The following is a 25120-nucleotide window of genomic DNA, read 5'->3' on the forward strand; positions in this document are numbered from 1 at the left end:
AGTCTAAAAGTTAAATTAATCCTAATTTTAAGGACAGCTATTTCACAGTTCTAGTTGTCATCCTAGTTATGTAAAATTTAAAGTCAAACGGTCAGATTTTAAGGTCATCTATGTAAATAAGTTCAGGTGATGTTTTTAATGAAGAACTTAAACATTTGACTGAGATGTTTTTGAAGAAAGGATATATACATATATAAGAGAAAAAGTAAAATTGTGATTGCTCTTTCTGAATAGAAGAGAATCATTCACCAAAAAAAGAAGTTTTGTACTTACCATAACGTTCCATCTGAGTAGGTAACTTCATTTGTCAGCAACCTGTGGGTATCTAATCCGACCCGGATCTGGGCCGGCAGCTTTCCAAGCTAGAGATCTGAGCTCCAAGCTCCTCTCCCTTACCCACAATGCCCTGCCACCTCCTTCCAATCCCCAGATCGTGTTTGCCCATCTACATAATCTCACCAAGTCAAAGCAACAACCTGAAGAATCCCAACCTAAGGATTAACAAATGACTTGGATAAACCATCCTAGTGATCAGGAAACCAAAGAACCAGGTTAGGGGGAAGGAGGGAGGGTCGATTGCTGACAAATGAAGTTACCTACTCAGATGGAACGTTATGGTAAGTACATAACTTCTTTATTTGAAGTAGAGTCACCAGCTAACAAAAACCTTGGGAGGTCCCCAAGGAAGGATATTCTGGAGCACTGCAGAGCTTAAAAGCCACCCTTCCTCTAGACACCAAATCCAATTTATAGTGAGAGATAAAGGTATGAGAGGATGCCCAAGTAGCCACAGAACAAATGTCATCCAAGGGAATTCTTGACCAGAATGCAGCTGATGTAGCCATAGAATGGGTAGAGTGAGCACAAACCCCAGTAGGTTCTGGCAGGCCAGATAGTTTATATATGAACAAAATGCAATTCGAAATCCATCTGGCCAGAGTCACCTTTGACACAGGCTTACCCAAGAAGTGTTTAGCAAAAGAGATAAATAGCTGATCAGACTTGCGGAAGGCTGCTGTTCTGTGTAAATAAAACCGTAACTGCCTATGAACATCTAACAAATTAAGTTTGTACTCCCTTTTGTTTTGATAATTAGGGAAGAAACCTGGGAGATTAATGGATTGATTGATGTTCGTCTCAGAGGCCACTTTAGGTAGGAAAGATGGATTAGTCCTGAGAGAGACGAAAGATGGATTAGTCCTGAGAGAGACCCTGTCCTTATGAAAAACCAGATATGGGGTTCTAATACAATGGGCTTGAAGCTCCGACACTCTTTTAGCTGAGGTAATGGCTACCAAAAAGGCAGTTTTCCAGAACAAGAATTTCAAATCAACAGAGGCTGCAGGTTCAAAAGGAGGTCCAGTTAGAGCTTGAAGGACCAAGGTTAGATCCCAAGGAGGAACAGGGTTCCTAACCGGGGGTCTCAAGAGAAACGTACCTTTCAGAAAGGCCTTACAAATCTTGGTGGAAGCGAGGGGACTGAGATTATCTCCAATGTGAAAATGCGAGGTGGCAGCCATTTGAACCTTTACAGTAGAGGAACTGGCCCCCTGCTGAAAAATATGCGATAGAAAATCGATGAACTTATTTACATAGATGAACTTATTTCCTATGAGACGCCCAAACAGAAAACCGCTTCCATTTACTATTGTAAACCTTCCTGGTAGATGGCTTATGTGCCGCTAGCAGGATAGATCTAACTGCAGACGAGCTACTGGGAGTCCTAGCAACTAATGGAACTGGATCAACCATGCTGAGAGCTTGAGATCGACCAGGTAACGGGATTTTCAAACCCGAAGGATGAGATATTAGATCTGGGATGGGATCCAAGATACAGAAAGGAGCTATAAGATGTGACCGCAGGCACGGGAACCAGGTTTGACATGGCCAGAATGGGGCTATGAGGATAATCTTGTTCCCCAACCGACGAGCTTTCTGTAAGAATTTTGTTATCAATGGAAGAGGAGGATAATCATACAGAAAACTGGGTGGCCAAGCATGAACTAGAGCGTCTCTGGGGCTTTCTCCCAGAGGGGGAAATTAGAGCGAAAAAATCGCTGCACTTCACATTGGAAGGCAACGCGAAGAGATCGCAGCAAGGCTAACCCCACTTGCGGAAGATCTGTTTCGCTACTAAGGGATTCATAGACCACTCGTAAGGTGAGAGGATAGTTCGGCTCAGTTTGTCCGCTAGGATGTTGGACCGGAATGTGTGTTGCTAACAAAAAACGGTTGGTGGATATCGCAAAATCCCAAACTCTCATGGCCTCTCGACAAAAAGGGTAAGACCTGGTCCCCCCCTGTTTGTTAATGTACCAGACCAACCACATGTTGTCTGACTGAATTGCAATAGTCCCTGGAGGGAAAAAGGCATGAAGGGCTTGCAACGCTAGAAGCACCGCTCTCATCTCCAGAACATTGATATTCAGAATGGTCTCTGAGTCCACGTATCTTGAACAGTTCTGCCCTCGTAATGCCCCCCCACCCAAGGCGAGAAGCATCCATGGTCACTGTGGCTTGGGGTTGCTGCATAACAAATGGTCGCCCTTCCCGAAGCTCTCGGGAGTGCAGCCACCACAAGAGAGCATTTTTGCACACACTGCTGAGTGGAATCGGCAAATCCAATGGATGGTGAAGGATGGACCACTGAACCTGTAATGTCCACTGGAGAATCCTCATGTGCAAGCGGGCTAAGGGCGCGAGGTTGATTGCCGCTGCCATGGACCCAACAGCTCTCAGGACTAACTCCGCTGACGGGGCAGGTGACTGGAGAAGGGCTAAAACGTGTAAAGTCAAACTGCGAAGTCTGTCTGGTGTCAAGAAGGCCTTGGTCTGAAGTGCGTCTATCCTGGCCCCTATGAACTCCAAGAATTGAACTGGTTGGAAGGATGACTTCTTCAAGTTTATGGTGATCCCCAAATGGGATGCTAGAAGTAGGAAACAATCCCTGGCTAAGCAAAGTAGTTGCCTGGTGGGGGCGGTTAGGAGCCAGTCGTCTAGGTAAGGAAAAACCTGTATTCCCTAAAGCCTAAGGTGGGCCGCTACAACTGCCATGACCTTGGTGAACACCCTGAGGGCTGTGGTGAGACCGAAGGGTAGGACCCTGAACTGGTAATGACTGGTCCCTAGCCGGAAGCTGAGAAACCTCCTGGAACGCCTGTCCATGAGAATGTGATGGTACGCATCCTTGAGGTCTATGGAGCACATCCAGTCCTTCTCCTGCAGCAGCGGCAGAATGGATTGAAGTGTGACCATCCGGAATTTTTCCTTGGCAATGAAGAGGTTCATTGTTGAAAGGTCAAGGATCGGCCTTACGTCCCCCATCTTCTTTGGCACCAAAAAGAACCTGGAGTAATTGCCTAATCTGTACTGTCCTGGGGGGACGTGCTGGATGGCTTTTTTTTTCTAGCAGCTTTTTTTACCTCTAAAGCTGCAGCCTCCCTCTGACTGGGTGGTACATCGGGGAGGAGCCTCGACTGAGGAGGCAGATTTATGAAAGGGATAGAGTAACCTCTGGATATTATTCGAAGCACCCAGCAATCTGATGCTATGGACTCCCACTGGGCCAAGTGCTTTGAAAAATGCCCCCCCCAGACTGCCTCCAGGAGGGAGCAGTAGGGCAACCCCTCAGGGCTGCTGCGTGGGTCGATTAGAAAAGAGTTCCCACGACCCAAAATTTTTCTGCCCCCCTCTGCCTCTGGGTCGGCGTCCACCTTGTCCTCCTCTACCTCTGAAGGACGAAGGGTCCGGAGCATAACGGGACTGCTAAGACTTCCGGAACCACATCATCTTTTGTCCTCTCTGGTTCCTAGAAAAGGGCCTTTGAGGAACCGAGAAGCAGACTCCGATGGCAAACAGCATCTTCCCATCTTTCTCACTCTGAACCAATGTGTCGCGGATGGTCTTCCCAAACAGAGTAGAACCGTTGAAGGGTGCGTTCACTAAGGATGCTTTGAAATGTTCCGCAAAGTCACAAAGCCGGAGCCAGGCGTGACGCCTTAAAGCGATACCAGATCCGCTGGCTCTAGTGGCTCCTTCTGTAGCATTGGAAAGTAGCCACATAGACGTATTCGAAACAGATTTGAGAGTGGCCATGCGAGTCGAGAAGGTCCATTTGTCCTCGGTCGACATGGACTCAGGGGGAGACTCAGCATATTCTTTCACCAGATCCTGCTGAAGTCTAATTACATGGGCCAAGTAATTCAGTGCCCTTATAGAAAAGGTGGCTGAAGCAAACATCCACTTCCCGATACGATCCATAGTCCGAGACTCCATATCAGGGGGATGGATCGAGGAACTGTCCTGAGCGAGTTCCCTCTTGGTGGCTGCCGCCACCACCATGACATCTACCGGGGAACCCTTACTCCAAGCCGTCCTTATCCACGGGGGGACTGAGAATCCTGTCTGGCCTCCTGGGGATCGGCTCTACAGTGTCTGGCTCCTTCCACGCCCTGGTAGTGATGAGATCAACCAGGGGGTCGGCCGGAGGGGACACCTAAGAGGTAGACTGGCCTGCGAACGCTTCCAGAAACACCAACTCATCCGAGGAAGGCTTTAGGGCTGACCACCCCCCCTTTCAAGCAAAGCATTTCCATAATGTCTCCAAAGGAGACGTCATCAGGGGGTGACCTGGGGGAACCTTCCCCTTCTTCCAAATTGGTGTCCTCCATGAAGGACGCAGGGGAGTCCAAGTGCCTCCTCTTACACTTGCGTTTGTAAGGAACCTCCACGGTGGGACTGTCCGAGGAGGGCTCACTAACAGGGCCGTGTTCCGCCAGTGGAACGGGCTGGGGTGTCAATGCAGGCTGTCCCTGGGACTGGATGATGGATGACAAGCCCAGCTGCAAGGGAGTGGGGGCTGGATCCAAAGAAAGAATAGGGGGTCTTGAACCTCTCGAGAGAACCCTCTCCACCACGTCGAAAGCCGAGGGTGAACCAATCTCTCTGGACTCTGTGGTTAACACCCTCGTATCCGGCGTGGGGATCGGCGTCAGAGCCGAAGAGCTCGGACCCGAGAGGGAAGTGTGCTCTGACTGAAATGGAGCCGAGGACACACTGACCCCCCCGGATCCGCCGCACGGCTCACGGCTCCAAGAGCTCGGATTCGAAAGGGAATCAGAGAAACTCGAGGGCATGGCTAGCATCGAGGAAACTATCTGATGGCTCTGAAAGCCAATAATGGATCAGAGAAGGAGCTATCGGAGCAAAAAGTGGGGCTGAACTCCCCCCCCGGAGGGGGAGGGAGGCAGCAGCACTCCCATCTGCATCTGGGTTTGGAGACAACAACGCATCATCCAGTCCATATCAGCATCGGAGAGGCTGCAGGTTGACCTAGAAGAGGCCGCCGCAATGACCTCGAAGATGGTCCGCCTCTTCCTCCGGTGACAAGCGTGGAGAACAGAGCTGAGGGGAGGAAGGCCCAAAAATCTTCTGAGGTCAGGAGAACTGCTTGGCAGGCGGGGCCAAGGGGACAGTCGGCCCACCGCTTGTGGCTCCTATGCCTTTCTTTCTCCCTCTCTCCCCTTCTCTCTCCTCTCCTTCTTCTCCCTCCTAGAGTCCATCTCTCCCCGAGAAGAAATGGGAGGTTGAGTCCCAGCCAGGGGAGAGGGAACAACAGGCTGAACAGCCGCAGCAGTGGCTGTAGCCACTGAGGGAGAGGAGGAAGAAGCCGACTCTGAGGGTAGAAGACCCGCCAGAATTAGCTTATTCCTCCTATCCCTCAGGGCCTGGGGGTTAAAAGCTGCACAAATTTGGCATCCCAAAGACAAATGCGATACCCCCCGGCAGAGGATGCACTGAGTGTGGCCATCCGCTGGGGAAAGCTTATGACCACACTCAGTGCACTTAGAAAAAATGGCCTTACAGGCCTCAGCCATTATCCCAAAAGAAAACACACACGCACCTCACACAAATACCTAAGGGGAAAAAGGGGGGGGGTACTAGGCTTTAAACTAAGCAGAATGGTAAAGGGGTTTAAACTAAGGAGTTAACTGTCCACACACACAAAAAACTGAGAGATTTTATGAAACTTTCCTACTCACAGATCGCCTAAAGCTAGGAGCTCGAGAAATCTGTGCTTGACAAAGCCGCGGCAAATGAGATCTGGGGATTGGAAGGAGGTGGCAGGGCATTATGGGTAAGGGGAGGAGCTTGGAGCTCAGATTTCTAGCTTAGAAAGCTGCCAGGTCAGATCAGATACCCACAGGTTGATGATCAAATGAAATTTCCTACTTCAGATTATCCATTCTTTCTTAAAACTGATTCAGTACTAGTATTGACTAGTTGTGAGACAGTTGATGGCAGTAGTGAATATGTTCATACATTTGTTATAGTACAGTTGTAGATTCTGCAAGCATTAAACACTCCTCTGTAATGTCTAATAATTTACACCTCTCCTTTTCCTGGCTTTCTCATTCAGTATGCCAATGATGCCACTATTATCTGCTTATCTATCATTCTGGTTTACTTGCAACTACCACCACAGGAAATATTCCCCTCCACGGAGAACTGGCTATCCAATGTCAAACCTTTACTTAACTTCAACAAAACCAAGCTACTTCCTTTCTCTCCTAAGACTTTTGCCCCTAGGAAAAGGAAATTCAAAATCTGTTCTTTCAACATAGAAATACACTTAATCACGTGCATCAGACTCTATTAGGTATGACTATAGATGATAATCTAAAATTTGATCTTCAAATACAGAACAATGTTAAAGAACACTCCAAAAACTTGGTATGCTCTATATACATAAACAGTTTCTAAGTATGTCTACAAAACCACTCCAGACAACACTTTTCTCTTACCCTCACTCTTATATGGAGCCCCTTATCCTAACCAACTTTCCTTCCTCCCTTAAAAATAAACTAGAATCATCCTACAATAAAATCACCAGATTTGCAACTAATGCTGCACATAACATCCAACACTTTCTCGCCTTCCAATCCCTTACATGTCTAGACCTTCCCCTTCATTAAATCTGTCAATAACTCACTCTGCCTCACAACTTGATTTTCAAACCTGCAGTCTGCCCTGATCTTAGTTCTATACTTAAAAATTACCTACCAACAGATGTCGGAGATTTGAGGACAAACTCCTGAAGATCTATACCTATGAAAACATTGGGAAAAAGCCTCTACTATTGCTCAGTAGCTTGAAGCTGGAATACCCTACAACTACCCACCAGATCAATTTCTAATCATCTTACCTGTAAACAATCATTAAAGGAGTTCTTATCCTCCACCTCGCTCTGCTCATGTACCAAACACCAGCTGTAGACTTTTACTTCCAACTTACCACCGTCTAGTTATTCTAACATTCATCTTTTCTTCTTCTAGCCTTTCACCCTTTTCTTTCTTACCTCCCATATTTACCCTTTCTTTCCCCTCAAATAGCTTTTCCACACTATTACTCTAAAAACTTTGTCTAGCCTTGACTGTTCTTCTGCTACTCTTCACTCTATCTACTCAACTGTTATTCTACTACTCTCAACTTACCAACATCTCACTTTACTAAAAGCATTTATCGATAACCTTACCTACACCAACTTCTCACATGATTTAACACCTCTTTTCCTCTTATCCTCTCTCTTTCTTGTGATCTTTCTTGTAAAACACCTATAAGTTGACAAATATATATGTTTCTTGTCTATCTGAACTGTATTGCACTGCACTCAATCTACATATTGTAATATATGCTATGAATTACTGCATGCACATGTTTAAGAGTCTATAATTAATGCATAACCATGTTTTCAAACCTTCAACTTTTGCAGATTTAAAGTGCTATGTAATTTATGCATAATGGAGTTTTTCTCCTCAAGTCTCCACTTCAAGCAGGTACCTATGACCTAGTTGGAATTTCTCAATAAATAAAAGTCAATAAATGAATAAAAATCACTGCTAAAAACTAGATTATTTTTCTAGCACTTCTTCTAAGACTGGGGTTTGAATGTTAATGGCCTATTGTGGACAACTGCAATGGATTAATTTTACAAAGGTGCACAAAAGTGAATTGCTACCTTATTCTCATGGAACCTGTTCTCAGAGCAGACCTATTAATGCTAGTTCATGTATAATCTTAAATCATCTTAAATCATTTAGATACAAGTTTTAGATTTAGAAATTATTAGCAATGCTGTTTATAAGGGATTGTCTAACAAAATTTATGGATTTTGACTGCTTCTATACTGGCAAAATTTTATCTTTTATTAAGACAAAGTGCTCAATATGCCAAATGTTGAAAAAAATGTAATCATTGTCATCCAGCAAACAGAATTAGATGTTGGGGAGAGATTTTGGTAGTCAAAGAGGAAAGAGAGCTTTCTTAGATCCTGAAATGTCAGCCAAACAACCCCAGGGATTGAGCAAATATGAAAGGTGTGCATAGGCTAAGGCCATCAGAAAAGGTTCAGTATTCTGCTTTATAATGTTTTGCTTGTATAATTTATTTAAGCCAAGACTTGTAAATTCCACACCACTTCAGATTTTAGATGGGGTTCCACAGGAGAAAGTTCTTTAAAGTGTATGTGTGAGCTTTGTGTTAACATTTACATAATTTGTACAAGAATGTCTGTTCACCTTTTCATGGTGATGTTTGATGAGGCTTATTTTATGTTTTCAGTTGAATATAGTACTGGTGTTTATAATTCTAATGCTCCTTTCACTTTTGCGTGAGACTACTTGTTTTCATTCAAATCACTTTGTTCTATTACACATTTTTTTTAAGAAAAGTGGTAGCTTTACAAAAGTTTTTTTTTTTTTTTGTATATACTTTGCTATTCCTAATACTTTATTTTATAACCAAATTTATTTTAGTTACCGAATAGCTGGGTAACTACAGCAGAGCTAGTAAGGGAGATGGCTAGAAAGGTGCTTGGTGTGACATCTGGAAAGAGGAAAGAGGACAAGGAGACCTGGTGGTGGAATGAGGAAGTACAGGAGAGTATACAGAGAAAGAGGTTGGCGAAAAAGAAGTGGGATTGTCATAGAGATGAAAAAAGTAGACAGAAGTATAAGGAGATGCGGTGCATGACAAAGAGAGAGGTGGCGAAGGCTAAGGATAAGGTGTATGGAGAGCTGTATGAAAGGATGGACACTAAGGAGGGAGAAAAGGACAGAGGGACCAAGCTAGGAAAGATGTGCAGCAGGTAAATGTGATAAAGTATAATGAGGGAAACATACTCACAAGCGAGGAGTGTGTTGAACAGATGGGAAAGAGTATGTTGTGGGGCAGATGAATGAAGAGACTGAGAGGGAGAGAAGGATGGATGATGTGCGGATAGTGAATCATGAAGTGCAGTGGATTAGCAAGAAGGAAGTAAGGATAGCAATGAAAAGGATGAAGAACGGAAAGGCTGTTGGTCCAAATTATATACCTGTGGAAGCATGGAGGTGTTTAGGTGAAATGGCAGTGCAGTTTTTAACTAGATTGTTTAAGGAAATCTTGGAAAGTGAGAGGATGCCTGAGGAATGGAGAAAAAGTGTTTTGGTACCGATTTTTAAGAATAAGGGTGATGTGCAGAGCTGTAGTAACTACAGAGGAATTAAATTGATCAGTCACAGCATGAAGTTATGGGAAAGAGTAGTGGAAGCTAGGTTAGGAAGGGAGGTGATGATTAGCGATCAGCAGTATGGTTTCCATGCCAGGAATGAGCACTACAGATGCGATGTTTGCTCCGAGTGTTGATGGAAAAGTACAGAGAAGGTCAGAAGGAGTTGCATTGTGTCTTTGTGGACTTAGAGAAAGCATATGACAGGGTGCCTAGAGAGGAGTTGTGGTATTGTATGAGGGAGTGTCAGAGAAGTACCTAAGAGTGGTACAGGATATGTACAAGGGTAGTGTGACAGCAGTGATGTCTGAAGTGGGAGTGATGGATTCGTTTAAGGTGGAGGTGGGATTACTTCAAAGATCAGCTCTGAGCCCTTTCTTATTTGCAATAGTGATGGACAGGTTGACACACCAGATTAGACAGGAGTCCCTGTGGACTATGTTTGCAGATGACATTGTGATCTGTAGTACGAGTAGGGAACGGGTGGAAATAGTGGTCATCCAGATCATTTAATGAAAGTTCGACCCTATAATGAATTTTTAAGGATACATAGACTTTGCAATATGGATGAAGTCTTTAATCAGGAAATTCTGGAATCTGAAAAAATGTTCTTAGATAGGGGTTATGATACTAGGTCAGTTGTGGAAGCAAATGCTAGATTAATGGAGTTGAGATGGACTAATGTTTATACCTATTGTGGGGCCCATAGTATTGGTAATGTTCATAATGATAGCAATACTACTTTTTTTGGGCATGCCAACATTTTTAGTTCTCATATAGGTAGCAACAAAGTGAACTCTAAAGGTATTTACTTTGTCACTACTTTTAACGTTATTAGTGACAAAGTTGCGAATACTGTTAGTCAGTTTTTGCCTATGTTATTTAGGTATAAGGTATTGAACTTATTGCTACCTAAAAGACTACAGGTATCTTATACGAGGGCTAGAAATTTAGGGGATATGGCAGTACATAATCAGTTTGAACTCCCCATTGTGGGACTTAGTACAGAAATTTCAATGCTTAAAGGCACTATACCTTGTAATAAATGCTCTGTATGCAAAAATGTGGGAGGATAGTTAAGTTGGTTGCCTTACAAGCACAAGGTGCAGGGTTTGACTCTTACATGGGTTAATTGGCTAGGCTTAAAATGGGCCACAAGGGCAGTTAGACTAGTACTAAATTATGAACCTAAAAATGTGGTTAATTGTTTTAAATATATTAATGGACATTATTTTTCTGTAAGGTGTAATTTTAGTTGCAATACTTGTGGGGTTATATATTTACCCACGGTTGGTGTGGTTTGGTTACGAGGGCGAAGCCCGAGTGGCCAAACAAAGACAACCGTGGGTAAATCCAGCATTACCCACACCCAGAAGTGGGTTATTGCTATTATACAATGACATTTAAGAAAAAAAAAATACTTTTCTTAAATAATGGCATTGTGTAATGCCTCCTTGCTGCCCTTCTGCAGCTGTCCAGTATTCTGCAGCAGTTCTGATGTCCTTCTCATGCATATGGTTACGCAGTACATCAGAACTGTGTGTGTGGAAGCAACGGAGAATAGAAGTGCTCCGTTGCTTTTAAAAACTTGTCTCGCTATGTTATAAGAGTTTAACATAGCGAGATAGCTTTAAAAAAAAGCAAAAGACATTTTCCTTTCTCTGTTGCTTTTTTTAAAGCTGTTTCGCTATGTTAAGTTTAACATAGCGAAACAGAGAAAGGAAGATCTTCGTTGCTTTTTTTTTTTAAGATATCTCACTATGTTAAACTCATTTAACATAGCGAGATAACAGCAATGGAGCACTTCTGTTCTCCGTTGCTGTCCAAAAAAAAGAGACTTTTACTAATGGAAAAAGTCCGGGCGACTGGACCTTTTTCCATTAGTAGAAGTCTTTGATTTACAACGTGCACGCTGACCAATCAGCGTGCACGTTTTGAAATATTAATGGGGGGGGGTCGTTGTATAATCAGTGTTATTATCCGGACAACACAAGAAAAAAGTAAATTATTTTTTTTTCTCTTTGATACTGAAAGCATTGTGCACTGGGTTGTTTGTAGCATATCTATGATAAGCCATATAATTGTTAGTAGCCTTGCAAAAACTACCAAGGAAAGTGAGTAAGACAAAAACACTATCTCTCCACTTCCCAGCATTAACAACTACTGCTCTGTCCCCCTGACTATGAACCAGCTACAGTTTTTGTCTCCTTATTGTAGTATTTAAATTGACATCATCTCATATTTTGTTCTGAATCTCCATGCAGAAATTGTTTTTGCCATTTCCCCTCTCGTAAGATTAACAGTACCTTCTAAATCTTTGATCTGCAAACTTGTGACTGCTTGCTCTCTCTCATTATTCTTTTAAAAATATCTTCACATGCAGACTGCATAACTAAGGATTTTATAGGAAATCCACTGAAGCATTACAAAGATGCGTGGGTCACTAGTAATTACTACCACACCAAAGTGCTTATTAGTGCTTGCAGTAATCACAGAGCAATTCAAAGACATGCAAATTTGCCAAAAATGTCACCTTTGCTCATTGCAGGTAATGTGTCTCTGAATCACTGATTTTTGCAGCCGAGTTGTGTGTTCTCTTTTGCTGCAGTCCTACAGCTTGTGTCTTGGCTACTCTAATTATTGACCTTGGAGAAGTCGTTGAATGTGACACCCAATGAGAAAAAGCCCAGTTCAAGTCTCTTGATTAATGGTCACTTGATAAAAGGAACCACTCTTAAATTTTGCTGCATCAAAGGAAAACTTGAGCTTCAATTAGACCAAAGCAGAACACTTTCTCTCACTTTGCTGAAAACTGCATTTTGGAAATACACATTTCTGAATATAAAAATGTTGAGAAATGATTTATTGCTTGTTTTTATACTGGAGGGAATTGGATATAAAAGTACATACCCCTCCCTCTATATAAAAGGCCATGGGAAACAAATCCCAAACAAAAAATGGTCATCAAAATCAGAGTTTAATGTAACACTATATTTTAACGTGTGGTTTATTTTCCAGCTAATCTAATTCTCATTGAAATTTGTTTTATTTTATTATATTCCTGTAGCAATGCATTATAACCCATAATGTAGTTTCCATTATGTGGCAAGAATTTATCTTAATAAATGGATGATTAAATTAACTAAATAACCTCATCACCATTAGAAAACCTGACTTTCATAATCTCTACTCATTACTAAGTATTTTTAAAAAGCATCTTCAGTAAATAACTTTGTTATAACAAAGTTAAATAATGGAGTACTTGTGTGGCATTCTCTGTTACAGCGATACAGGCTTTGTCTTTATTGTTATACTTGTTTTCAATAAAACCATAAAAAATGTCATGAAGCTTCATGAAACCGTCCTGTGTCAGAAATCCTTAGCAAGTTAAATTACTGTAAAGTGTCAATTACGTGGATGCAATTCTTTTATATGTATGTGATTGAGGACGAGATGATATGCATCTAGCTCCTTGCATACAGTTGTTTGACATCCTCCTTTAAAATATTCCGAGTTGGAATGTTAGGCACAGTAGGATTACTGATTGTACTAAACCACTGTGCGTACAGTAATAGGGAAGCTTTCCATTCCCCACTGTTATGTTCGCTACTTTTATGGTCACACATGTTAGGGAGTGCAATGAAGACATGCCTCCTCGAATAAATGCTTATTGTAATCTTTGAGTGGGGGCGGCAGGGGAAATGTGTTCTTAATCAGTTGTGGTTAAACAATTGTTTGTGAAGGATCGTGCAATCAAGCATTCGTAGGACAAGTGGATGTAAAGTGTTCTCAGTGAAGCCCAGTGAATCAACAGTCATTCTGGTATACCAGACACTCATTCTGATCTAGCGTTTGTAATGCTCTTCCTTTATGAGATATGCATATATCTGTATATACATACATATCTGCACCCATCTATCTCTCTCTCTCTCTCTCTATATATATATATATATATATATATATATATATATACACACACACACAGACATTTATATATACATTTATATATGTGTGCATTATATATATATTATATATAAATGTATGTATATATATATATATATATATATATGTGTGTGTGTGTATGTGATGTATGTTTGTGGGTGTGTGTATATATGTATGTATGTATGTATGGTTTACTATCAAAATGGGCATACTCTGCAGATAGAAAATCAAATGACAGGTGTTCGATTCCCGTGTTGCTGAGCATTACATGACTAAAGTTCACATCAGCAAATGCTACTCTGCATTCGCTGATATGAACTTAAAGTAATATACAGAGACCATGTTATAAGTGTATATTGGGACATTCAGCCCTTACCTCACTGTAGTGCAATCTCGGAGTTGGAATATAAATTTATCAGTGAGTGTGGGAGTGCAGCCCCCCCACAAGGGAGGCACAAGGGGGCTTACCTCCCCTATAAAAACGTGGCATGAGGTGAAGGATTTTCACTTACCTGATGATCTATATGGACATCACTGCTCTGTTCTGAGACAATTTCGTATCTGCTGAAATCATTCAGCTGATTCAGCATTGTGAACTGCTGTATATTATTAGTTTTGCGGTTTTCTTCGATGTTATGAATGCGATTTTGTTGTTCAGGTCAACATTTTGATAGTAAATAGAAGTTATGTCCTTACCATAACGTTCCATGTGGAGTGTTCATCTCGCCTTTGTTCTTACACATGGGTTCGGAGCCGATCCTCGGCTCCGTGTCGGCCGCTTGCAAGCAGTGCATCGAGAAGAAGCTCGAGACAACCTAATACCCACAATCCCCCTCTGCCTTTACCTCAGATCTAGTTTGCAAGCAAACCAGCAGTCAGAGAGAGCACACTCATGCCAAAATCATATATGCACAGAAACTAAGAGTCTATATATATACATATATATACATATATATACATGTCAACTATATATACAACAACTGCAATGCAGAAGCAGAATGCCCCAGACCAGGCACCAAACTGAACGTTCTTCCTAAGGGCGGGAGGGTGGGAATGTAAGAACAAAGGCGAGATGAACACTCCACATGGAACGTTATGGTAAGGACATAACTTCTATATGTGATAGTGTTCAATCTCGCCGTTTGTTCTTACACATGGGTAGCGTCCCTAGCTCCTTGTTCCTGAGGAACTCACGGAAAGACGTTCTTGAGCACAGTGGAACCAAAGGTTGCCCTGTCCCTAGAAACCTTGTCTACCTTATAATGAGAAATGAATGTATGTGGTTTAGACCAAGTAGCAGCCGCACAAATAGCGTCTAGTGGTAAGCGAGCTGCATGAGCCAGGGATGTAGACACTGACCTTGTGGAATGTCCTTTGGGTTTGTGCAAAAGAGTCTGATCTGAAGAATCATAGACATAGATGATACAATCAGTTAACCACTTAGAAAGAGTTCTTTTAGTAACCGCTACTCCTTTTCTGTTATCAGCAAAGGCTACAAAAAGTTGATCAGATTTCCTGTGATCTTTTGTTCTATCCAAGTAAAACCTTAGTTGTCTGTGGACATCTAATTTGTGCAACATATACTCCATTTTATTGGAGTGATTCTTGAAGAAAGTGGGTAATTCAATGGACTGATTAATATTGTTAATAGAACAAACTTTAGGAAGGAAGGATGAATTAGTGCGAAGAGAAACTCTGTCAGAGTGAAAGATCAAATAAGGGTGTTTAATGGAGAGAGCTTGAAGTTCAGATACTCGCCTAGCGGATGTAATGGCTACCAAAAAGAGAGTCTTCCAGGACAAAAATTTCAATGGGCAAGAGGAGGCTGGTTCAAAGGGGGGCAGCATCAACTTAGATAATAATAAGTTTAGACTCCAAGGTGACGTAGGAGATCTAATTGGTGGTCTAATATGAAAAGCCCCTTTTAAAAAGGCTTTACAAAGTCTGTGGGCCATAACAGGAGCCCCACATTCTTCCACATGGAAATTAGAAATGGCAGCCAATTGAACTCTTAATGTGGCAGGAGAAGCACCCTGATGGAACAAGTCTGTTAAAAACTCTAATATTTTATTCAAAGGAGCTATAACAGGGTCCACTTGCTGTGTATTCGCCCAGGATACAAAGCGCTTCCATTACTAGTATATGTTTTAGTAGTGGAAGCTTTATGAGAAGCCACTAATATATTCTGAACTGCAGGCGAAAGAAGATCAGACCTGGCTAAGTTGGGAATTGGAGCAGCCAAGCTGCTAGATGGAGGAACAAGAGCGAGGGGTGGGGAGCCCCTGACGAGTGAGTCAATAGATCTGGCTCTGGGTCCAGGATCCAGGGTCCCCGAATGCAGTGTGTAATGAGGAAGGGGAACCAAATTTGACGAGACCAGAATGGGGCAATGAGGATTACTGTCCTGCGTAGGTTGTTGGCTTTCTGGAGAAACTTTGAGATCAGGGGGAAGGGAGGAAATGCGTACAGGAGACCCGGGGGCCAATCGTGAATCAGTGCGTCCCTGGGGACTTCCCCTGGAGGGGGTAACAGGGCAAAGTAGCTCCTGCATTTGGCGTTCATTGGAGATGCAAACAGATCGCAGGAAGGCTGGACCCACGTGCGAAAAATCTTTTTCGCAACTGACTGTTTTAGGGACCACTCGTGCGGTAACAGTATTGCTCTGCTCAGCCTGTCGGCTATGACGTTGGATGACCCCGGGATGTGCGTTGCTATCAGAAAGCGACCCGTGGACTCCGCCCATTGCCAAATTCTCATGGCCTCTCTGCATAGCTGATAGGACTTGGCTCCCCCTTGCTTGTTTATGTACCAGACTACCGACATGTTGTCCGTCTGAACTGCAATAGTTCCCAGAGGAAGAAGGGGAGCAAAGTGTTGCAACGCTAGAAACACTGCCCTCAACTCTAGAACATTGATGTGCAGATTGTACTCTAAATTGGTCCATTCGCCTTGGACTGTCTGTCCCTGAAAGATGCCCCCCCACCCTATCAGGGAAGCGTCCGTGGTCACCGTAGCTGTAGGCGTGGGTAGCACAAATGGTCTCCCCTTGGAAAGGTTGCAAGTCTGAAGCCACCAGTTTAGGTGTGTTTTGCATGTGTTCGTTATAAGAATCTCGTGTGTTAGAGGTAGTTGTTGGAATGACCATTGTGCAAACAGTAGCCATTGTAGGACTCTCATGTGCAGTCTTCCCAAGGGTATTGCAATAAGAGAAGCTGACATGAGTCCCAAAACCTTCAGTACCAGTTTTGCTGGGGATTTCCTGGACAAGAGAAGAAGACGTATGTGAGTCTGAAGTGACAGTATCCTTTCTGGAGGAAGTCTTAGAATTAACTGATGTGTATCTAATTCCACTCCTATGAATAAGATACGCTGTGATGGCTGTAGTAAGGATTTTTCGAAGTTTACGGAAATTCCTAGGTGAATACACAGTTGAAGAGTGTAATCTCTGGCCTGTACTAGTTGACGCTGGGTGGTGGCAGAAAGGAGCCAGTCGTCCAGATACGGAAACACCTGGAATCCTAGGCGTCTCAAGTGAGACGCTACCACTGCCATGCATTTGGTGAAGACCCTGGGGGCTGAGGTCAGACCAAAGGGCAGGGCTCGAAACTGAAAGTGACTGGCACCCAGCCGGAAGCGCAAATGATCTCTGGATGCCCTGGCCATTTTGATGTGGTAGTATGCATCCTTTAGATCTATTGAGCACATCCAGTCGTCCTTCTGTAAGAATGGAAGGATCGATTGAAGCGTGACCATTCGGAACTTTTCTTTCTTGACGAAGGTATTGAGGTCGCTTAGGTCCAGAATGGGCCTCCAGTCCCCTGTTTTCTTTGGAACTAAAAAGAACCTTGAGTAAGTCCCGAATCCTCTCTGGTCCGCTGGGACTGGTTGGATGACTCTTTTTTCTAGCAGCTTTGAAATTTCTATAGCTGCTGGCTCTCGCAGATGGGGTGGTACATCTGGGAGTCTTTTCTTTGGAATGGGATAGGATAGAAATGGTATATTGTAACCTCTGGTAACCACGCTTTTTACCCACTTGTATGTAGTTATGTTTTGCCAGGCCTGAGAGTATAAAGCTAAGCGACCCCCGACTGCCTCCAGAGCAGGACAGTCGGGCCTCCTCTCAGGAGTGCTGGAAAGGTTTACCAGGGAGTGTATCCCTGTCACCTTGATTCTGCGGACCACCTCTGCCGCCAGGGCGGCGTCTTCCACCTCTGCCCCCTCCTCTGCCTCTAGAAGGGGTATCACCCTGTGTGCCTGGGAAAGATCCTTGGGGTTTTCGAAACCACATTTTTCCACCACGTTGCCCTTTGGGGTACGGTCTGGTTGGGGTGGAAAAACGGACTCCGACAGCAGACAGAGTCTTTCCCTCCTGCTCACACCGGGTAAGGGTCTCCTTTACTTTGGGGCCAAAAAGAGTGGCACCGTCAAATGGGGCGTTAGTAAAGGAAGACTTGAAGGCTTCCGCAAATGAACATAAGCGCATCCAGGATTGTCTGCGAAGAGCAATCGCTGAAGCTGCTGCCCTACTCGACCCTTCAGCTGCGTAAGAGATCAGCCTCATGGACGAGTTCACAATGGATGTAAGGGTATTAAGTTGCGCTGTCACTTTCTCTGAGACAGCAGCATCTGTAGTACCCTGGAGGTATCTCCCAACTCTTTGACTAGATCCCTCTGTAGTCGTGTAAAGTGGGTCAAATAGTTCAGGGATCGCATGGAAAAAGCCGCTGAACTAAAAATGCGCTTCCCATACCTGTCCATAGTCCTAGAATCTTTATTAGGGGGATGGACAGATGAGGAAGATTCCGACATCTCCTTTTTCGTGGCCGCTGCCACCACCATAGCGTCCACTGGAACTCCTTTTGTCAAGTAAGTTTTGTCCTGGGGTGCAGTGATATACTTATTGGGCTTCCTAGGGACTGGTTCCACTGTGTCAGGAGCCTCCCACGCCCTTCGAGCAATAAGTTCCATTAATTCATCGAAGGGCGGAGTGACCCAGGAGGAGGAAGGGCGAGCACCGAATGCTTTCAGCAAGACTGACTCATCCTCAGAAGGGGGAAGGGACTGCCAGTCACCTCTCTGTTTCAGGATCTCCAATATGTCAGAAAACGTGACATCTTCCGAAGGTGACTTAGGGGACACTTCTGACTCATCCAAGTCAGTATCGGATGTCAAAGATTCTTGTGGAGAATCTAAGTGTCTCCTCTTACACAATCTTTTCCTAGGGGCTTCTTCGTGGGGAGCATCCGAAGAAGCCTCCGAGGAAGAGGGGGCACCCTCCAGGGGTGGCTGAGACACCGGTGCTCGACGCTTGGATGTAGCCGTGGGTGCAGAGGAGGATAACGGCCCTTTATGGGGAGGAGAGGTTGCTTCTACTGATGTGGTTGTCTGGGTAGACAACACCTTCCTCATGAGATCGAAGGCCCCGGGTCCCGAGTCGAAGAATCTCCCGGTTCCGAAGAAATGGGAAGAATCCCCGAGACAGGCACCGAAGGCATCGACCCCAAGGACGGAGCCGAATCGATTCGCGCCGAGGCCCCGAGGGGAAGAGTCGGAACCGAAACGTCGGTTCGACTCTCGGCCCCGGAACCAAGGACAGATCGTCGGCTCCGAGACTCCGGTACTGGATCCGACGGAGTCAAGGTGAGAGGAACAGACCGAGAAAAGGACGGTTCTGGACCCGAGGGTTCCACAATCAGAAGATCAACCTCTTCCGGCTCCAAAGACTGGACAGGTCTCGGAGGAGGAATGGATGGAGACAATGGGAGGCCTTCAAGTTTCGACACCAACTGGGTGGAAACCGAAATAAGTTTGGATAGGGCCGAATGCTCCAATAACTTCTGCACCACACGATCCACATCGACATCGGAGAGCTTAGAAGAAGAACGGGTCGAAGGAACTGAAGACGGAGCCGACCTCAATAGAGTCGAGGGAGGGAGCTCCATCACCGGTTCCAAGACTCGAGGCTCAGGAACTGACACCAGTTGAACACTCGGCCCCGAAGTCTGTGGAACCGGTGATCTAACTTTACTCAAAGAGCTCGGAGCCGATGACTTGGGCTCCGATGTCTTCGATTCCTTCGAGGATTTGGATGCCTGGTCTGAAGCATCCAGAGCCTCCTGAAAGGAAGGTTTTAATAACCCCCTGTCCATGAGTTTCCTGCGCCTATCTGTCATGACCCTCCCACTAAAAGAGTGACAAATTGAACAGTCCTCTTGTAAGTGGAGAGGGCCAAGGCAGTAGACACAGGAACTATGGTTGTCAGTAACTGACATTTTTTGGCCACACTGGCAACGTTTAAAACCTGATTTAATTTTCTCAGACATCTTAATAAAAAACAGGTAAGAGAAAAAAGTCAAGTCCAGTAGAGAGACAAATCCAGTAAAAAAAAAAAAAATGTCGAATCCGATAAATAAGTCAGTCCGGTTGTCAAATCAAGTAAGGGGTGGAAGGCCCCGAAAAACTCTAACAAGTTTAATTAAACTTAACGGTACCGAGTATTTCTACCTTACCACACACACATACACTATGTCATCCAAAAGTACTTTTAGAATAGTTTTTTACTCAAATATAACAATAATAAAGTTATTTCTTATCTGAAGTTGCTCGAGCTAGATCCCAGTGATGCGAACGCAGCAGCGGCAAACTAGATCTGAGGTAAAGGCAGAGGGGGATTGTGGGTATTAGGTTGTCTCGAGCTTCTTCTCAATGCAGAGCTTGCAAGCGGCCGACACGGAGCCGAGGATCGGCTCCGAACCCATGTGTAAGAACAAACGGCGAGATTGAACACTATCACATACCTATATTATATATATAGGTCCATTTTTTAATCTTGAAATACTGAAATCTCGAATTTCAGTATTTTGAGACTATAATGTCAAAACTGCAGTTTTCCGAAACTGCACTATGTCAAATCTTAGTATCCCAAATGCACGATAGATGTAGTGTGGTATGAATGTGATTGGGTACAGTCTCTTTAAGGATTTTGTGTTATGGTGGCCAATGTTCATTTATGTACAGAGATTTAGGTAAGTCTTGAATTTTTAAGGGTTTTGGGTATAAATGTGTTTGGATTTAGTTTTTTGTAGGGAATTTTAGGAGTAGATTGGTGTACGTAGTTTAGACTGTATGTGTGTGAGTGCTGTATAAGGAGATTTTAGTACAATTGTAGTATGTGTGGGTGTTATTTGTGAGTGAAATATGACTGCAATGGGAGTGTAGTCTAAGAAAGAATGTGTTTGTATTTTTGTATTTTTTTGAGTTAGTGCGACCTCGGAGTTGTTATATATATGTAGGGGGTGTAAGGGGCACAGCCCCCCCCCCACACACATGAGGGGTGAAAATGGGCTTGCCCCCCTGCAGGAATGTATGGTGAACTTTCCGATTGTAGTTATGTGTTGTTTATGTTTTGCTTTGGGGGGGGGGTTGGATTTATTTTTTTATGTTTTATTTCTTTTGGTTTTGAGAGTGCTCATGATGATGATTTCAGTATTTCAAGATTAAAAAGTGACCCATATATATATATATATATATATATATATATATATATATATATATATATACACACACACACACAAACACATATACATGGATATATATGTGTGGGTTTGTGTATATACAGTGTGCTCGCATTCCTCTCAGCAAAAGTTTCATCCTGTTTCTTGGCCAAACTCCAATCAACCCAAGGCTGTCTTGTTGCCCTGCACTGTGAGACCCTGCGTCGGTGGAACACTAAAGTGCATTCAGCTACGCTAGTACCCCTCAGCAAAAGTTTCATTCTGTGTCTTGGCCAAACTCCAATCAACCCAAGGCTGTCTCATTGTCCTGCACTGAGAGATCCTGCGTTGGTGGAACACTGAAGTGATTTCAGCTACACTAGTGTATGTTAGAGTTGTATTTAATCTGTCCTCTAAACTGAAGAGACTTTCCCCTTTCACTGTACGTGTGCATACTACTGGTCCCCCCCCCCATTTTTCTCTTCCTACTGTACTCCTAGGTCAATTACTTAAAACTACTTTCTCTAGGAAAAAGTTTACCTATGTACCTGCAGCCCGTACTTCAATTGCTTTTCCCTGTAGAAGTGGTGGTCCTTTTCACCACACTGCACTAGATTAGTAGCAGAAGATTTCTAGTTATAGGTTCATAGGTTCATACTAGGCTATCTGCCCTGGGGCAATTATAAGTGAGTACCACAAACTGAGAGAGTTATGAAAGTGCTTTAACAGGGGCTTCACTGTGAGTGCTTCTAATGTTTTGCACCACTTGAGGAAAGTGCCGCGCAGTAGTGTGCTGTGGATAAAAAACTTTTCTAACTCCTGGTTTGTGCCTCATTGGTTGAATTGGTGTCCCGGGGGTCTGAATTTATTGAATTTCGTTGTGGTGAGTTCCTGTTTTGGAGCCTGGTGTTCGTTTGTAGTTATCTGGGGCAATTATAAGCCTAGCCCGATTCTGTATGGCTTACGCCACCCCTTGATTTGAGTATACTGTGGCCTTTTTAAGGTTTAGTTTACTGTGCCTCTGTCTAATAGTGACACGGGAGTAATCCCTGGGACAAACCTACGATCCCCCATCCACTTATCGAGATTCTTCTTGAAGAGATTCAGTGAGGTGCTCTGCCTCACATGAACTGAAATTCTATTCCAGAGCGAAGGGAGCCTCTGGGTTATGAACCTGTCCCTCCAGCAAGTTCTATTTATTTCTGTGCTGAGGTTCAAGTCCCTCGAGCGTGTGGCTCTAAGGGATTTAGATTTATTGAGGTGGAGCATGTCCATTAATTCTGGATTTGACATAGCTTTGTATGTCAGGCATAGATCACCTCGAAGTAGGCGGTATGCAACTGAGTAGAGCTGGAGTTTTTTTAACCGAGCAGCATATGGCATCTGTTTGAGACCCTTGATCCTCTTGGTGAGATACTTTTGGGGTCTTTCTAATTGCTGCAAGTGTCGGGTAAGGTATATCCCAAAAGGGGCATTGTATTCTATGATGGGCCTGATGAGGGATGAATAAAGGGGCACGATTACCTCTATTGATCTAGATGTGAAACCCTTCGTGATGAGGTGGGCTATGTAGAAGGTCTTTCTAACCACTTTGGCAATGTGGTTTTCAAAGGAGAGATTGCTATCAACTTGGGTCCCCAGGTCCCTAATAACTTTCTCTGTACTTAATGGGTTTCCGCCTATGTGGTAATTTGTGGGCACATTGTTTTGCCAAAGGGTATGACTATACATTTTTTGGCATTTAGCTTTAAACCATGGCACTGGCACCAGTTATCTGTCTCTGTGAGACCTTTTTGAAGGATGTTTGTGTCAGCTGGAGAGTCGATTATGGCGCCCAGTTTGCAGTCATCTGCGAACTTGGTGAGCCATAGTCCTCCCACATTTGCCTGTACCTCAGAAAAGTATATACCGAACAAGAGTGGTCCCAGGACAGAACCCTGTGGGACGCCACTTGTGACCGGTTTCGAGTCTGACATGGCTCCAGCAACTCTCCCTCTGTGGGTTCTATCTTTGAGCCAGTTTGAGACCCATCTTGTGACATAGGGGTTTATATTTAAGCTGGATAGCTTATCTATGATGCCCGAGTGGGGTATTGTGTCAAATGCCTTTACAAGGTCCAGATAGGCTGTGTGGACTACCTTCCCTTCATCTATGGCTTTGGTGACTGTTTCAAAGACGTCAACCAGGTTCAAAAGGCAGGATCTGCCCTTGACAAAGCCAAACTGGGTAGGATCTAGTGTCTGTAGGTCCCCAATGTCTTTGTTTATGAGCTCCATGATGATCCTCTCCATAGCCTTGCAGGCTAAGCTAGTCGGGCTTATGGGGCGATAGTTTCCAGGGTCCGTAGAGGCTCCACCTTTGTGGAGTGGGACCACTGTTGCTGTACGCCATTCTGTGGGCACATATCCTGCAGTGAGGCTGAGATTGTATAGCTGTTTTATTTGAGGGATTAGTTCCTCTTGGAGTTCATGTAGGACGCAACCTGGGACGCCATCTGGTCCCATGGAAGCAGTGTTTTTTTCTTTGGAGAGGGCAGCCTTCACCTGAGCATCAGAGATGTTTGGGAGGCAGCCCTCTGCCAGGATAGATACTTGCTCTTTTGGGGGGGGGGGTGGAGAAGTTTGCACTGAACCTGTCTGCCAGGATATTGGCGATGTCTGTGGGTTCAGTGTATTTTTTGTCGTTTAGAATCAACTCAGAACAAGTTTGGGAGTTGTATCCCAGGTTCCTAACATAACTGAAAAAAGCCTTATGATTGTCTTTGGTGTCCTGTGCAATTTTTCTCTCGAAGCTGGCCTTGGAGGATTTTATGAGGGATCGTAATTTTTTGCTAGTACTGATCAGAGATGCCTTCCCTATTAGGGATTTTGCTCTATCATGTAGTAGCTTCCTCCTTCTGTTGTACAGTTTATTTATGGCAGGGGGCCACCAGACTGGACGCCTGCCTTTGGATGATTGGGTCTTGGTTTTGTTTGGGATAGCATGATCCATGCATTCCTGGAGATGTCCGTAGAATGCGTTTATATAGGATTCTGCAGTTTGGGCCATAGTTTCCACTGGCCCTGGGGCCTTGAAGGATTCCACTTCGGTTTTGAGAAGTGAGAAGTTCGCTTTTGAGAAGTTAAGCCAGCAACAGCTAGATATGCAAATATGTTGTGTTTTGTCTTTAAAGACAACATGCTTAACTTGTTTCTCTTTTGCAGATGTTGGAAGCACAGAATTTGAGGCTGAGATGACAAATGAGCCTGCATTATCCAGTGGCTGAAGGAAGTGGGCTGCACAGGTGATACATGCTGCAGGATGTTTCTGTGGATTTGGATGCTAATGGTTCTGATAGGGTGGGTTATTATATATTGCATAGTGGGACATCTGGAAAGAAATTTCAAATGTTGTTATTATATACTGGTGGGAAAATAGGGTTACAGCTAAATAGGAGGGGGGCAAGTACCCTTGTATGGTTTCACATGGTATTGGGTGATGTTTTGGAGGTGGCTTTGGCTTGTAAGGCTCTAGGACTCCTTATGATATTACTGTTAGTTAGGGTACAGGAGAGCTAATTAAGGTACAGAAGTTATACAAATTATGTTTATTATAATACTGGAGAAGGATCACTGGATTATTTTAATCATTTAGTCAACCGGTGGTTTGGGGTATTTATATAACAGGTGTTGGGTTGATAGGGATTCTGTTTGGTTTAGAGTGGATTTGGAACAGTGAATAAGGTTTGGCTTAGTCCTCCTTTTGTGGGTGGTTAGGTCTGACAAATTTCAGTATGGGGGGGCAGCCTGGTCAGGCTGGTGGGCAGAGAAGAGGGACAGGCATGCCCTCTTCTGTTCCCCCTCTGGTGTTTAGATGTTTATTTCAATGAGTTGGGAGAGGAAAGTGAACAGTTGGAGGCTTCTTGATAAATAAGCAAGCAGAGGTAAGGACGCTGTTTATATGGTTGGAGGCATAATTCAATAAATGGTATATAAAGTGAGTTGTTGGACGCTGCTTCATAAGTAAAGTGAGGGGTCAGGATGAATAAGGTCACACTGTCCTGATTAACATTACATGGATGTTTACAGTGTGATTAAAATCAACAATATGTTCCTTTGTAATTAATAAATATGGTTATCAATATATAAAATATGTTATG

The sequence above is a fragment of the Protopterus annectens genome, chromosome 15.part0, assembly GCF_019279795.1.
Source record: "Protopterus annectens isolate FY-2018-M chromosome 15.part0, PAN1.0, whole genome shotgun sequence".
NCBI classification, from domain to species: Eukaryota; Metazoa; Chordata; order Ceratodontiformes; family Protopteridae; genus Protopterus; species Protopterus annectens.